The sequence below is a fragment of the Cynara cardunculus genome, assembly GCF_001531365.2.
Source record: "Cynara cardunculus var. scolymus isolate 2C chromosome LG 5, CcrdV1, whole genome shotgun sequence".
In the NCBI taxonomy this organism is placed as follows: Eukaryota; Viridiplantae; Streptophyta; class Magnoliopsida; order Asterales; family Asteraceae; genus Cynara; species Cynara cardunculus.
The window spans coordinates 12,767,394-12,780,889 of NC_037532.1; the positions used below are offsets into that span (position 1 = coordinate 12,767,394).

The 13,496-nt window shown below is 35.3% G+C and overlaps 1 long non-coding RNA gene across 1 annotated transcript; it reads right to left on the reverse strand.

The window, feature by feature from the left end:
- Positions 1 to 7,426: 7,426 nt before the first annotated feature.
- LOC112512078 lies at positions 7,427 to 13,250 on the reverse strand. The gene is made up of 3 exons (XR_003069205.1): positions 13,142 to 13,250; positions 10,945 to 11,450; positions 7,427 to 7,874 (listed from the first exon to the last, which is right to left on the reverse strand). It is a non-coding gene; the product is annotated as an uncharacterized LOC112512078 (long non-coding RNA).
- Positions 13,251 to 13,496: the final 246 nt, after the last annotated feature.

The window sequence follows — 13,496 nt, forward strand, 5'->3', positions numbered from 1 at the left end:
CCAAGTGTACCTGGCATACTCATCAACAATGACAAGTGTGAACTTCTTTCCAGCTAGGGATTGCACGTTGACTAGACCAAAGAGATCCATATGCAATAGCTGAAGAGGCGCAGTCACTAAAGAGATTTGCTTCTACTTAAAGCTAGCTCTTGTGTGTTTTATTTTCTCACAAGCTGAGCAAAGAGATTCCTTTGCAAACGAGTATTGAGGAAGACTTGTGACAAGATCATTTCTTGACAGCTCACAGAGTGTCTTGAAGTTGAGATGAGATAGCCATTTGTGCCATAACCAGTTAATATCTGATGAGGCTTTGGAGAAGAAGCAGCTATTCTCGGTGAGAGGAGAATTCATGTTGATGATATAAACATTCTCTAGACGAGAACCGGTTAGAGCAACCTTATCATCTTTGTCAAGAACATGACAAGAATTCTTTGAGAATTTAACTGTATAATCTTTATCACACAGTTGGCTGATGCTAAGAAGATCGTGCTTCAGCCTTTCAGCATATGCAACGCGTTTGAAAGTTGTTGCACCATTGGATAATATACCAAAGCCTTTAGTATATCCTTTTTCATTTCCACCGAAGGTTACAGAAGGTCCTATTTCTTCCTTGAAATGAGATAGAAGAGATATATCTCCAGTCATATGTCTTGAACAACCACTATCCAAATACCATATGCCTTTGACATCCTGAGTAGAAGAAGAAGATGGCTCAAAGGAGGTAGATGCTTCAAAAGATCCTTCATCAGCATCTATGGCCATCAAGCAGACGTAGGCTTTATCCTCTTCAWCTGAAGATGATTCATTGGATGATTCAGCCCAGTCATGCTCTTCAGCAATAAGGCCTTTAGCCTTTCGCTGGTTGTTCTTCATCTTCTTATACTTCTCCTTCAGTTTTAAGTACTTTTCATCTTTAGTTCTAAAGGAGGAAGGAGCTTTAGAAGATGGTGTCATAGTCTTCTTTGATCTGCATTCACCTGTAAAATGTCTGGGCCGGTGACAGTTGTAGCAGACAGCTGAAGCCTTGTCTATTCTTTCAGATTTTGGCTTCTCCCTGAGGGATAGCTGAGGAGATTTGCAGAAGTTGCTCTTACTGGCGAATCTCCTAAATGAGTTAGTCAAGAGTGCCAGGGACTCATCAAAATCTATTAAATCAGATTCTGGAATATACTCGGAAGAATCTATCTCCGTGATGACCACGGGAGGAAGAGAAGAAACAAAAGGGGTAGAAGAAGTTTCAAATGAAGAAGCTTCAGAGATCAAAGCTAAATGAGAGCTTTTCATTTCCCCGAATTCTTTTACAAGATTCCTTTTCAGTTGATGAGATTGCTCATGGTTAAGCAGAATCCCGTATAAAGTAGAAAGAGAAAGAGTGGACATGTCATTTGACATCTTGAGACACATGGAAAAGGTGTCCCAAGACTCAAGAAGGCATTCTAGAAACTTAGTCAAAGTTTCAGAATWAGAATATTCCYTGCCGACAGCCCTAAGATCAATAAGAAGGCAGTTAAATCTCTGATGTAATTCAGACAACGTCTCAGACTTTCCACAAAGAAAGCTTTCATACTATCTTATTAGATTGATCTTTCTAGTATCCTGAACCTGAGTGGTTCCTTCATATTGGACGTAGAGTGTATCCCACATGGATTTAGAGGTTTTGAGTTTCATCACTGAGTGATAAATCTCATCAGGAAGAGACATAGCTATTATAGACCGAGCACACGTGTCTATAGCTATCTTTTTCTTGTCCTCATCGCTCCACTGATGTGGGAGCTTTGGAATCTACCGTTCAAGAATCGCGACAGTCGTAGCTGTTGCTGGAACAGTCGGAGCAATAGCAAATGGAATATATGGTCCTTTTTCTATGTAATGTGGAATTTCAGAAACCACATCTTGCAGAAAGAGGGACATCCGGTTCTTTCAGAGACTAAAGTTGTCACGGACAAACCGGGGTGGTTTGGCAAGAGACCCATTATCTTGTGTGTGTGTTTGCAATTTGTAAAGCCATTTGTAAGCGGTAAAGTTATCTAAGAAATGAGATAAACTAATACAGAAAATAGCTAAACACAAGGAAAGAAAGAAAACACTGCTCTGATACCACTTGTTGGTCCCGTGAGGGTCTACAAGAAGAGAAACAGTTTGTAGAAGGGGGAGGGATGAATACAAACACAGTATTTTCAAATTTAAAATATATATTGATAGAGAAGATCAATACAGATTTTATAAGATTGTTTGCGGAAAGATAAGGTAATAAAAACCTATCTAAACAATCTTTGGTTACACACAAAGTCTTAGCAAATACAAGAAAAGAAATTGCTCTAAAGAAGATCCTTTACTTAAGCTAGAAAATGCTTGAAGTAAGAATTAGGGTTAGAGAGTGAGTTGTGCGCACTCTGCATGGAGGAAAAATACTTCTATTTCTACCTAGTGCATTAAATGAACATTTAATGCAATATGGTAGGGTTAGAGTGCGTGTCAAGCCTTAAGAGGAAGGCTTGTCATTTGCTACAGTGAATAGTACAAAAAGCACTATTCATGAGCAGACATCCTTACTTAAAGTTGGTGGACAAAAAGTCTACAAGTCGGCTCCGTACCATACTAACTTTCATAAAGGTATGGGTTTTGTCCTTTGCATGCATAAGGACAAGACAACAACAATCATGCTAAGCAAGCTCCCTTTGATCGCTGAATGCTAGAATGACCTGAAGGTCTCATCATCATTCACAAAGCTTGAGCAGTCTTCACACATATGTAGACATGCTTGTAATCACTGAATACCGTTTCAGATCACGTACTCGCCAGTCTCTAATCTTCAGTTTCAGTCTTCAACGTTTGCTGAAGGTTCTTTGGTGTGAGTGTTGTCTTCTTAAAGTATTGCTGTCTTTGATAGATTTAAAGTGCAAGTTCTTCAGCGATCACAGAACATACTCAGTGAAGATCGCTGGAATTGAAAATACAAAAACATAAATACAACGTATAAGTAAAAGGGATTATCATCAAATCACTTGAGAGAGAGGATCAACAACTATGATGGTCAATAGGTTTCAGCGAGTATCCGAGTTCCATCTCTGCCTTATAGATCACTTATAATATCTAAGGACTTGGATAAATGAAGATCTACTTGGAGAGATGATGAAGCACAAGATCAACTTCAACAATCTAGATTAGACGTCCTTTCTGTCTTGTAATATCTTTTATTTCGTTTCTTTTTTTTCAGTGTATAATCATTATGTCTTAGGTCTACCAATGTTGATTGTAATAACTTGTAATATTTTCTTTTGAAAGATATTCAATAAAATGATCAGTTCACTGAATAAGATCCCTGAAAAGAGTAAATGGACATGTACCTATGAGTTATGTTTATGTCTTACATTCACTGACACCTTTTTAGTCAGTGAACATGCTTTCATTTTTCAGTTATTAATATTGTGCGAATTTAATTTTTCCTTGTAATCCTTTATAACTTAAGTAAATTTACATAGTAAACTGTATCACTAAAAAAGATCCCAAAACAGTTAAAAGGGACAAGTATTTTACTAGTACATTTTCCTTACTGATATTACTTAGCAATTTTATTTATGTTGCTTTGTTATCATCAAATAGAGAGAGATTGTTGATCCTCTCTCTCACAGTTATTTGATGATGATCCCTTTTACCTTACGAAGTATATTATCTTTGTACTTAGTTTCAACGATCATCAATGAGTTTGCTCAGTGATTGCTGAACATGTATTGTAAATTCGTTCATAGACCAATATCCTTCAAGAAGACAAAACTCACACCACAGATCCTTCAGCGATATTGAAGAAGCTGAAGATTAGAGACCAGCAAGTTCGTGATTTGAAGCGGTTTTTAGTGATAACAAGCTCGTTTACACAAGTGTGAAATCTACACAAGATTCAGCGAACACTGATGAAACCTTCAAAGTCATTCCAGTGTTCAGCGATCAAATGAATATTGTCAAGAAAGATTTGTTTTTGACTTGTCTTTCTGCACATAAAGGACAAACCCATACCTCTAAAGTAAAGTATATTACGGAGTCACTCTATTATCCCCAAGTGTGCTATTACCACGAGCAAACATATTAATGACGAGGAACACATTTTTATTATAGGTAATCGTGATGAATAGTCACCGACTTTGGATTCCTCACTTCTTTCTCTCATTCAAAATCGTGCATGAGACTTGAAGACTGTTCATATACGGCCAAATGATTATATACCAGCAACAAAGGACAAGCCCTCCTCTAAGAGCTTGCCACATGCTTTTTACCTTCTGAATTGCATTTAATGCAATGGGTATAAATAACTGAATAGTTATCTCTTCTCAATTAATATTTTGAATCTCATAATCCAAGCATCCTTGCTTTGAAGATCTTACCTAAGAAGATACTTCTCTCTCTACTCTCTATCTAAGAGAAAGACCCACTGTAACAAGTGAAGAGCACATTACTTCTTAACCTATTTCTTGTAGAAAGTCTTTTCTTCTTGCTATGTGTGTATCTTTGATTGTTTAGATAGGTTTTGTATCCTATCTCTTCCGCAAATAATATGTAAAAATCTGTATCGATCTTCTTTATCAATATATATTTTTTAAAAGTGAAAACTGATGTGTTCTTATTCACCCCCCTTCTACAAACTGTTACTTATAAACTCTTATAGATCCGATTGGGACCAATAAACCTAAAGGTAGCGTTTGGTATGCAAATGTAATTGGACAGGACTGGACAGGACATGATAAGAGGGTAGGACTAGACAGGACACAACTAGACGGAACAAGACTGGACATAACAGGAGTATGTCTAGTGTTTGGTACGACTAGGACTGGACGTGACAAAACTAGACAAACTACCCCCAAAAGTTATTTGATGATTTTAAATATTATATAGTAGTTATAATTAACACAAATAAAGTAAATAATTTAATAATTTAATTTATAAATATTTGTACATAATTTTCATATTTGTACCAAATTTGAATGAAAATTTTGATATAATTGATGGTAGGTGGTGGTGGTTTTGGTCATGGTGGAGGTGGTGGTGGCCGACGGTAGTAGTGGCAATGGACGGTGGTGGTCGGTGGCCGACGGTAGTAGTGGCAACGGGCGATGGTGGTCGGTGGCCGACAGTGGTTATGGAGGTAGAGACAGTGGTGCTTGGTGGACGACGGTGGTTATAGAGGACATGAAGATGGTAGATTGTGGTGGTGGTGGCGGTTGACAACGGTGGAGGAGGTAGTTGTGGTTGATGTAGTGAAGATAGTGGTGGTGGTGGTTATGGTGGATGTGAGGTGGCAATGAATGGTGGTGACCGATGGTGGTCGTGGAGGTCATAGAGGAGGTTGTTGAAGTAGATGAGGAGTTGAAGGTGGCGAATGATGGTAGTGGTGGTGGCAATGCATGGTGGTGGTCGGTGGTCGATGGTCGACTATGGTAGATGTGGTAATGGACTTGGTGAATGGTGGTTGTGGAGGCGGTGGAGGATGTTGTTGTAGTGGAAGAGGAGGTGGAGGTGGCCGTCGATGACCGCCAGTAGTGGTGGTGGCGGCCGAAACTAGCGGTGATAACTATTAAAACAAATACCATATTAAGGTTATATATCAAACTAGGGTAGATTAGTAATATGTTAGTTTTGGTCCCATTCTTGTCCCATATTGTTCCACCTATTGAAAAACCCTCTTTTGTTCCATGCTGTCCCACCTTGTCCTAGTTCTTGTCCCTGACCCATGTGGCGCCAAACGTGGGACAGTGAGTTCTTGTTCTGTCCCATGCTGCGCCAAACGTGGGACAGTGAGTTCTTGTTCTGTCCCATGTTGCGCTAAACATGGGACAATGTGTTTTGTCCCATCCTGTTCTGTCCCGTCCCGTCCCATGTACCAAACACAGCCAAATAGAATTCATCCTATTAGTCCTTTTTATATGTCAATTCTTAAAAAATACCATATGAAAATGTTATAAAAACCAAATTTTGTTGTGGCAAGTTAAAAAGTTTAGAAGCGTAGGAGTTGGTTCTCTCATCGTCATCTCAAGGCTTTTCTGAAAATTTCGTAAATAAGTTTGGTACCCAAACGCGTAATAAGTTTTCTATGTGTGTCGAAAGTCAATTAGTAAAAAGATAGGAAAAAGATAGGAAAAAGACTTAACATGTTTGGAAGGACAGTATTATGAAAAACGTACCACGAAACGCAAGTCTAGTATACAAACACATGGTTTTTTTCTACCATAAGCATAAAATATCCAATGGCCACATTTCTGGTGCAAAAAATGCAAAAAACATTAAATATGAAAACTACGTTTGAAAAGTTCTAATGGTGTTTGTTACGACATCGATGATAACAACCTATCATCATATATTGTAAGAGGAAATAAATTAGAGAAAATTACATCAAAATGAAATATAATTTTTTTTGGCATATATAATATTTGTATATAACAAATACTCATGAATTTATTTCATTACCTCTTAAGAGGTTGGGTATTACCAATAGCCCAAGTACCGCAGGACCAACAACGCTTTGGTAGGAATGTTCTTTGTTCCAATTGCTATTTTAGACAACTTATTTTAAAAAGCTGTATTTTGGTGTTTACAAAAATACATCTTAAATAAGAAAGTTTATTAATTTGTTTTTTTTAAAAAGGAATTTTTGATACTAAATAATACTAATACGTTTTTTTTTCACTAGGTCACAATATGTTATTTTATTCCAATAAAAACTTAATATATTGCCTTAATTACATTAAAAACAAAATAACGAGACGAAAAGATTGTTACATTTTGACGCACAATTTGCCCATTAAATAAATAACCCTAAGATCAATCTTTCATCGATTTAGAAAAATATAATTGTATGAAATCTTACGCAACAAATAATGTTGTTCCTCAATATACATGTTCTGTTTGGCTAAGTTATATATATGTGACGCACGATTAGACTTTTTGACATAAGCTTTTATCAAACACAAAACGACATAACCAACATATCTTTATTGCTCAAAAAATGATTTGCGTAGGTTTTCTTCATTGTCAAACAAACGAGTCCTTAGCTATAATCGTATTTCAAACTTCTACACGAAAGACCCTAAATATTTTTGGTCAAACTTCAAAGGATCGCTAGATTAACTATAGTTTTTCAAGTAAAGGGACAAAAACTAAGTTCACAAGTTATACTTTTTCAGGCAAAAAGAAGTATTATTATTCTTATGTTCTTTTTCTGCATTTTTTTTGAAGAATCTTTATCTTCCTTTTGTACACTAATCATAAGTCAAAGGTATTTATAAAAACAACCGCTATATTCTTTAGGTGACATAAAAGTTAGATCTGCGTACATCTTACCTCCCCAGATCTGACATTCGTGTGAGATATATTGGGTTTGTTTGGTTTGTAGATCTTGCAATAACATGGATAAAAGTAATCACACAAAAAATTTCTACTAAGTCTGCTCCAATCGTAGGGCAAAAAGTATGATAGATGGAAAAAAAATATTAGGTTTCCATCAAGATAATTGAGGTTTAAGATAATATCGAAAACCAGGAAAATAACTTATCTATCAAATAATGTTATATCGTGGATGAGAAAACAATCGTCTTAAATGCAAAATTCGGCATGTGAGCATGGTTGTTCAAACACTCAATCATTACAATACGAACTGAAATAGTAAAAGAAACCCTAAACACTCTCTCAAAGAAGATGAAAGAAGATATGTTAAAACAAACTTCTTAGACGTCGGTCAAGCTAAAGAGAATATATATCGAGAAGTTTCTCTTTTAGCCCTTCAATAATAGTCATAATAACTCCGCTACCCTCTTAGAATCTTGACAGCTCCAATTAATCCTTCTTGATCAACAACTTAATATAATCAACTCCTTAAAATGAAAAATCTGAAATATAACACCAAAACCACATATAAATGACAAGATTGGATAAAATGCCTATTATATTTAACTTTCCCCCTCAATCTTGGCATTTAAATAAGTCAATCATCTTTAACTTTGAACATAAGTAATGATGTTGACTTATACTAAGAGATTTTATAAAAAGTATCAGCAAGTTGTTCAGAAGAAGGTATTTTTACGACTTTTATCACACCTGAATTAACCTTTTAACGAACTTGATGAATATCAATTTTTATATGTTTAGTACGTTCATAAAATAAATGATTATAAGCAATGTCTATGGCAAATTTGTTGTCACAATATAGATTTACAGGAATTAAATCTTGAATTCTCAAATTTGTTAAAATTTTAAGAACCCAAACTACTTCATAGGTGACAGAAGCCATTCATCTATATTCAGATTCAACAGAAGAGCGAGAAATAGTATTTTGTTTCTTACTTTTCTGAGAAACCATAGAATTTCGAAGAAACAAACAGTTCTGATAACAGAATGTCTAGAAAACAGACACTTACCCCAATCAACATCCACAAAAGCAGATAAGTGGAAAAAATCTGACCTTGTAAAGCTAATACCAGTGAAGACTTCAAGTATCCGAGTACCCTTAAAGACAGTTTAAGATGTGACTCACCAGGAGAGTTCATACACTGAATTAAACATTGAACTGCAAAGGCTATGTCAGGTCTAGTAGCAAGAATATATATTAACCTACCAATCAATTTTTGATATCCTGTATAATCATGTAATGAAGGATCATTGAAACAATTCCAACTGAATCAATAAAGCAAGATTCATATCCATAGGAGTGTTAAAAGGTTTGCATCCAAGATATCTAAAGTCATTTAGAAAGTCTAGACAATATTTTCTTTGATACATACATATACCATTTTCAAAATCAAGAACTTCAATTCCTAAGAAATTTTTTAATTTTCCAAGATACTTAATCAAAAAATTAGTCTTAAAACAGTTTTGACTTTGTCAATTTCCAACAAATTATTCCCAGTCAAAACAATAGCATCAACATATACTAATAGAATAACAAACCCAGATTCACTATATTTGATAAAGAAGGAATAGTAATTACTTTGAGTAAACCCATTAGAGACAAGCCATGATGACAACTTAGCATACCACTAACGTGGAGCCTGTTTTAAACCGTAAAGAGACTTTACAAGTTTACAGACTCTTTTATCATTAGAATTAAAATATCCTTTAGGTAAAGTCATAGAAACATCTTCAAATAAATCACCATACAAGAAAGCATTATTAACATCTAGTTGGAATAATGACCAAATATTTTGAACAACAAGAGTTATAATGCACCTAAAAGTAACTATTTTTACAACATGGGAAAATGTTTCTTCATAATGAAGTCCTCTCTCTAACTGTACCCTTTAGGAACAAAGCGAGCTTTATTCCTTTCTATTTCTCCAGAGGATTTATACTTGATTTTAAAATCCATTTACATCCTATAGATTTTCTTCCTATAGGTAAATCAGTAATTACCCAAGTTCCATTTCTATACAGAGATTCCATTTCATCATTCATAGCTACTATCCAATTCTTATCTTTACAAGCTTCTGAGAAGGTTTTTGGTTCAATGGATTTATTCAAATTTGATGTAAAATAGAAGTTTTCAGAACAAACATGAGTAATTCACAACTCTTTCTAACCCATATTTAACTTTTCCTTCTATAACAAAATCATCAAATCTATGAAGAAAATTTGAAGCTCTAGTCATCCTTCTAATGGATTTAGATGTTCCTTGATCATTAGAACTAGTGAAAGGACCCTCAAGGTGGAGACCAGAATTTTCAGCATTATGAGGGCCTTGGCGAGCATCCAAGGATTGCTCCCCAAGTTCAATATCATCTTTGGCAGCTGCCTCTGAGTTGCTTAGTGGTTGCAAATTGGTAGCTCCTTCATTATTTTTAGGTTGAAGAGTATTTATGCTACCTTGTTGCTGCCTACTGGCAGCTTAAGAGGGCTACTACCAAGAAAAGACTGCTCGTTACTTTCCTCCTGAGGAGGTTGATCTCGAGCCTCATCATTGTGAAGGGAACTTGAGGTATTAGTAAGAGAATCAAAAAAGTTTAAGAAATTTAATTCATTTGTAGTATGATAATCCATTTTATTTGAACTCATCTTAAATGGAAAAATATTTTCATAGAACCTTATATCATGAGATACGATTATTTTGTTTGTATCAAGACTAAATAACTTGTAACTCTTTTTTGAATTTTCATACCCTAAAAGAACACACTTTTCAGCTCTAGTAGAAAACCTATCAGTTACATTTGTCTTAGTGGCAAAACAGAGATGCCCAAAATTTCTTAGATGAATTAGAACAAGTTGGAAACCATACACAAGTTCACAAGGATATTTTCTTTTTAAAATAGAGGAAGGTGTTCTATTTATGAGATAGGTGGTAGTTAGAATACATTCACTCAACATGTTCAAAGATATACCACCTTGAAACATTAGAGCTCTAGCCATGTTTAACAAGTGACGATGTTTGCATTCCACAACCTCATTTTGTTGGGGAGTGTAAACACAAGACGCCTGAAGAATAATACCTTTATGTTTAAAAAAACTTACCCGATGTGAAATTAGTAAATTCAGTTCAATTATCATTTCTAAACACTTTAACATGACTGCCAAATTGAGTTTCTAATAAATTGCAAAACAATACAACATTATCAGTCACTTCATGTTTTCCTTTTAACAAATAAATCCACACAGCACGAGTATAGTCATCCACAATACTTAAAAAATACTTGAAGCCTTCCTTATTGGTTATCTTATAGGGAACCCAAACATCTAAATGAACGAGTTCACCAAGACATTTGGATTTATGATCACTTAAAGGAAATTTTTGTCTAGTTTGTTTTTCCATATGACAGATTTCACAAGGACTTAGACTGTTACTCTCAAGATTAAGTTGGCTCTTTAAAACAGATAAAACTTGGTCAGAAGGATGACCAAGATGACTAACCCACAATTGGGTTAACACACAACTTGTAATAGCAACATAAGTAGAAACATGAAAAGACTTACCCTTATTAAATTGATCAAAAAAATATAGACCCACCTTCTTGACTACCAGTCCCCACTATATTCTATTAAAGAGAATCCTGAACATAGCATCAAGACTCATCGAACCCAACAAACAGTTTATTATCTCTAGCAAGTTTATGAATACAGAAAAGATTGATATTAAATTCTAGAACCACCAAGACATCAAACAAAGTAACATTGTTTGACAATTTTAAATTCCCAATGTTATTTATTTTTGCCTCAGTTCCATTTGGGCGATTTATTTATAAATTTAAATCATATATGTCAACAACATTATCTAAGTTCAAAAAAACTAGATGTCATATGCTGATTAGCTCCAGAATCAATAATCCAACCAGTCCTATGAAAGTTAGACAAACCTGCCATTTTAGTACCCACTGTCTCAGATGGATTTTTTTGATCTAATAAGGCAAGAAGCTTAGCCACTTGTTCCTCAGAGAAGGGAGGTGTGGATGAACTGGAAAGTCTTCCTTTCCCATGAGAGTCTGTTACACAAACATTACTAGATAGGGATTTAAAACCTTGATTTGGAATTCTTGGTGCTCTGTTTTGAAAATATTTTGGAAAGACAATAAGTTTAAAACGTCTTTCAATTGTATGACTATACATACCACAGTGTTAGAAAAGTAAATTTGAAGGTTTACCTAATCTTTTCTTATTATCACTGACTCTGCTATAAAAAGCAGAGTTCTAGCTTTTATTTCCAAAGGACACACTATAACCTCCCAAATGAGACTCTTCCCTATATATCAGGGAAAGGGCAGTTTTAACAGAAGGAAGAGGATCCCTTGAAAGGATGTTACTTCTAATAGGTTGGTAGATACTGTCAAGACCCATTAAGAATTACATAAGCTTTATTAACTGACCGTGGTTAAAAAAAATCATTAGAAGCATTACAGGTACAAGTGGGAAGGGTGATAAGGGAATCAAATTGTTTTCATAAGGAATTGAGCTTATGATAGTATTCAGAAACATAGGAACCATTTTGACTTAAGCAATTAATTTTTTGGTAGAGGTTGAAGATAACAGATCCATCAACCTTATCATAAGTTTCTTTCAGTTCCTCCCAAACATTGGAAGAGTCTTTTGAAAAAACTTGACCAAGAAACAAATCCTCAGTGACATAACTTAAAATCCAACTTAGGACAACATAATTACACCCGTCCTATTGTTTTTGAAGAACAAGGTCATTATTAGGTCTAACCCACGTTCCATCAATAAAACCAAGTTTGTTCTTGGTTTTAAGGGCCAAGGTCATAGCACAAACCCATATTCTATAGTTGTCAATTCCATTTAATTTAAGATTTAAAATGGGGGTTCCACTGGTGTCACTAGGATGCAAATACAAGGGGTCCCCAAAGTCCAATTTTGCAATATGAGAAACCCTTTGATTTTGAATAACAACATAGGAGCCAACCATTAGACATGATAGCAACATAGATGAAACCATAACATGGATAGGATATCAACAAATCAGGACTAAAACACTCAAAACGTGCTAGGTCAAGCTCACTATCTAGCCACACACACAGATTTACAAATAAAAACATAAAATAGAAGCTACCACAAACAACATGGACATGATAGCAACAAAGCAGAATTCCTAAAAAACTTAAAAGGTAATAGGTCAAGCTCACTCTCCAACCATACACACAAAATCACAAACAAGAACAGGAACAATGAACAGAATCACAAGCAAGAACACAATAAAACTTGAATATAGGCCAAGGACACTGACTCGGTGACCTTGCTACCGACAAGACGGGAAAGAGACTTACATAGGTCCAGACGATAATAAGCGGCCAAAAGAGTACCAAGGGTGACTCAAGACTCAAGCCAAAATCAGCTTAAAGAAACGTTAGAAACAACAACTACAAGAAACAAAAAGTTGAGCCAAACTCAACCCGAAAATCTCGCTTTAAGAGATTTATAAAAGAAAAACCAGAAACAGCAGTAGGACTTGGATAAACCCAGGATACAGATTTGAAACAAACCTGAGAACAAAAGTACTAAGAAGATATGCAAGCGAAAAACTTACACAAGATCGATAGTTGAACAAAAAACACAGGATCTTTTGAAAGAACGAACAACAGGACAACCAGATCTAAACCAAAGAAAATATCTGAAGAAAACCTAATTGTTTGAAGCTAACAAAAGAAATAACAGAGAAACTTACCACAAGGAAATCAGATCTGGAATAGATACCTAAGAGAGCAACACAATGCCTCAGCAATATGAGAAACAAAGAACAACAACGATAAGACGCCTTAACAGAAGATGAAGAAACTAAATGTTGATCCTCTCTCTCAGTGATTTGATGATAATCCCTTTTTCCTTTCGATGTATTTTTGTGTTTCTGTACTTTCGGTTCCAGCGATCAATACACTGAGCATGTTCAGTGATCGCTGAAGAACTCGTTTTGTAATTCATTCAGAGACAATGATACTTCAAGAAAACAACACTCACACCAAAGATCCTTCAGCAAACGTCAAAGACTGAAACTGAAGATTAGAGACTGGCGCGTACGTGAT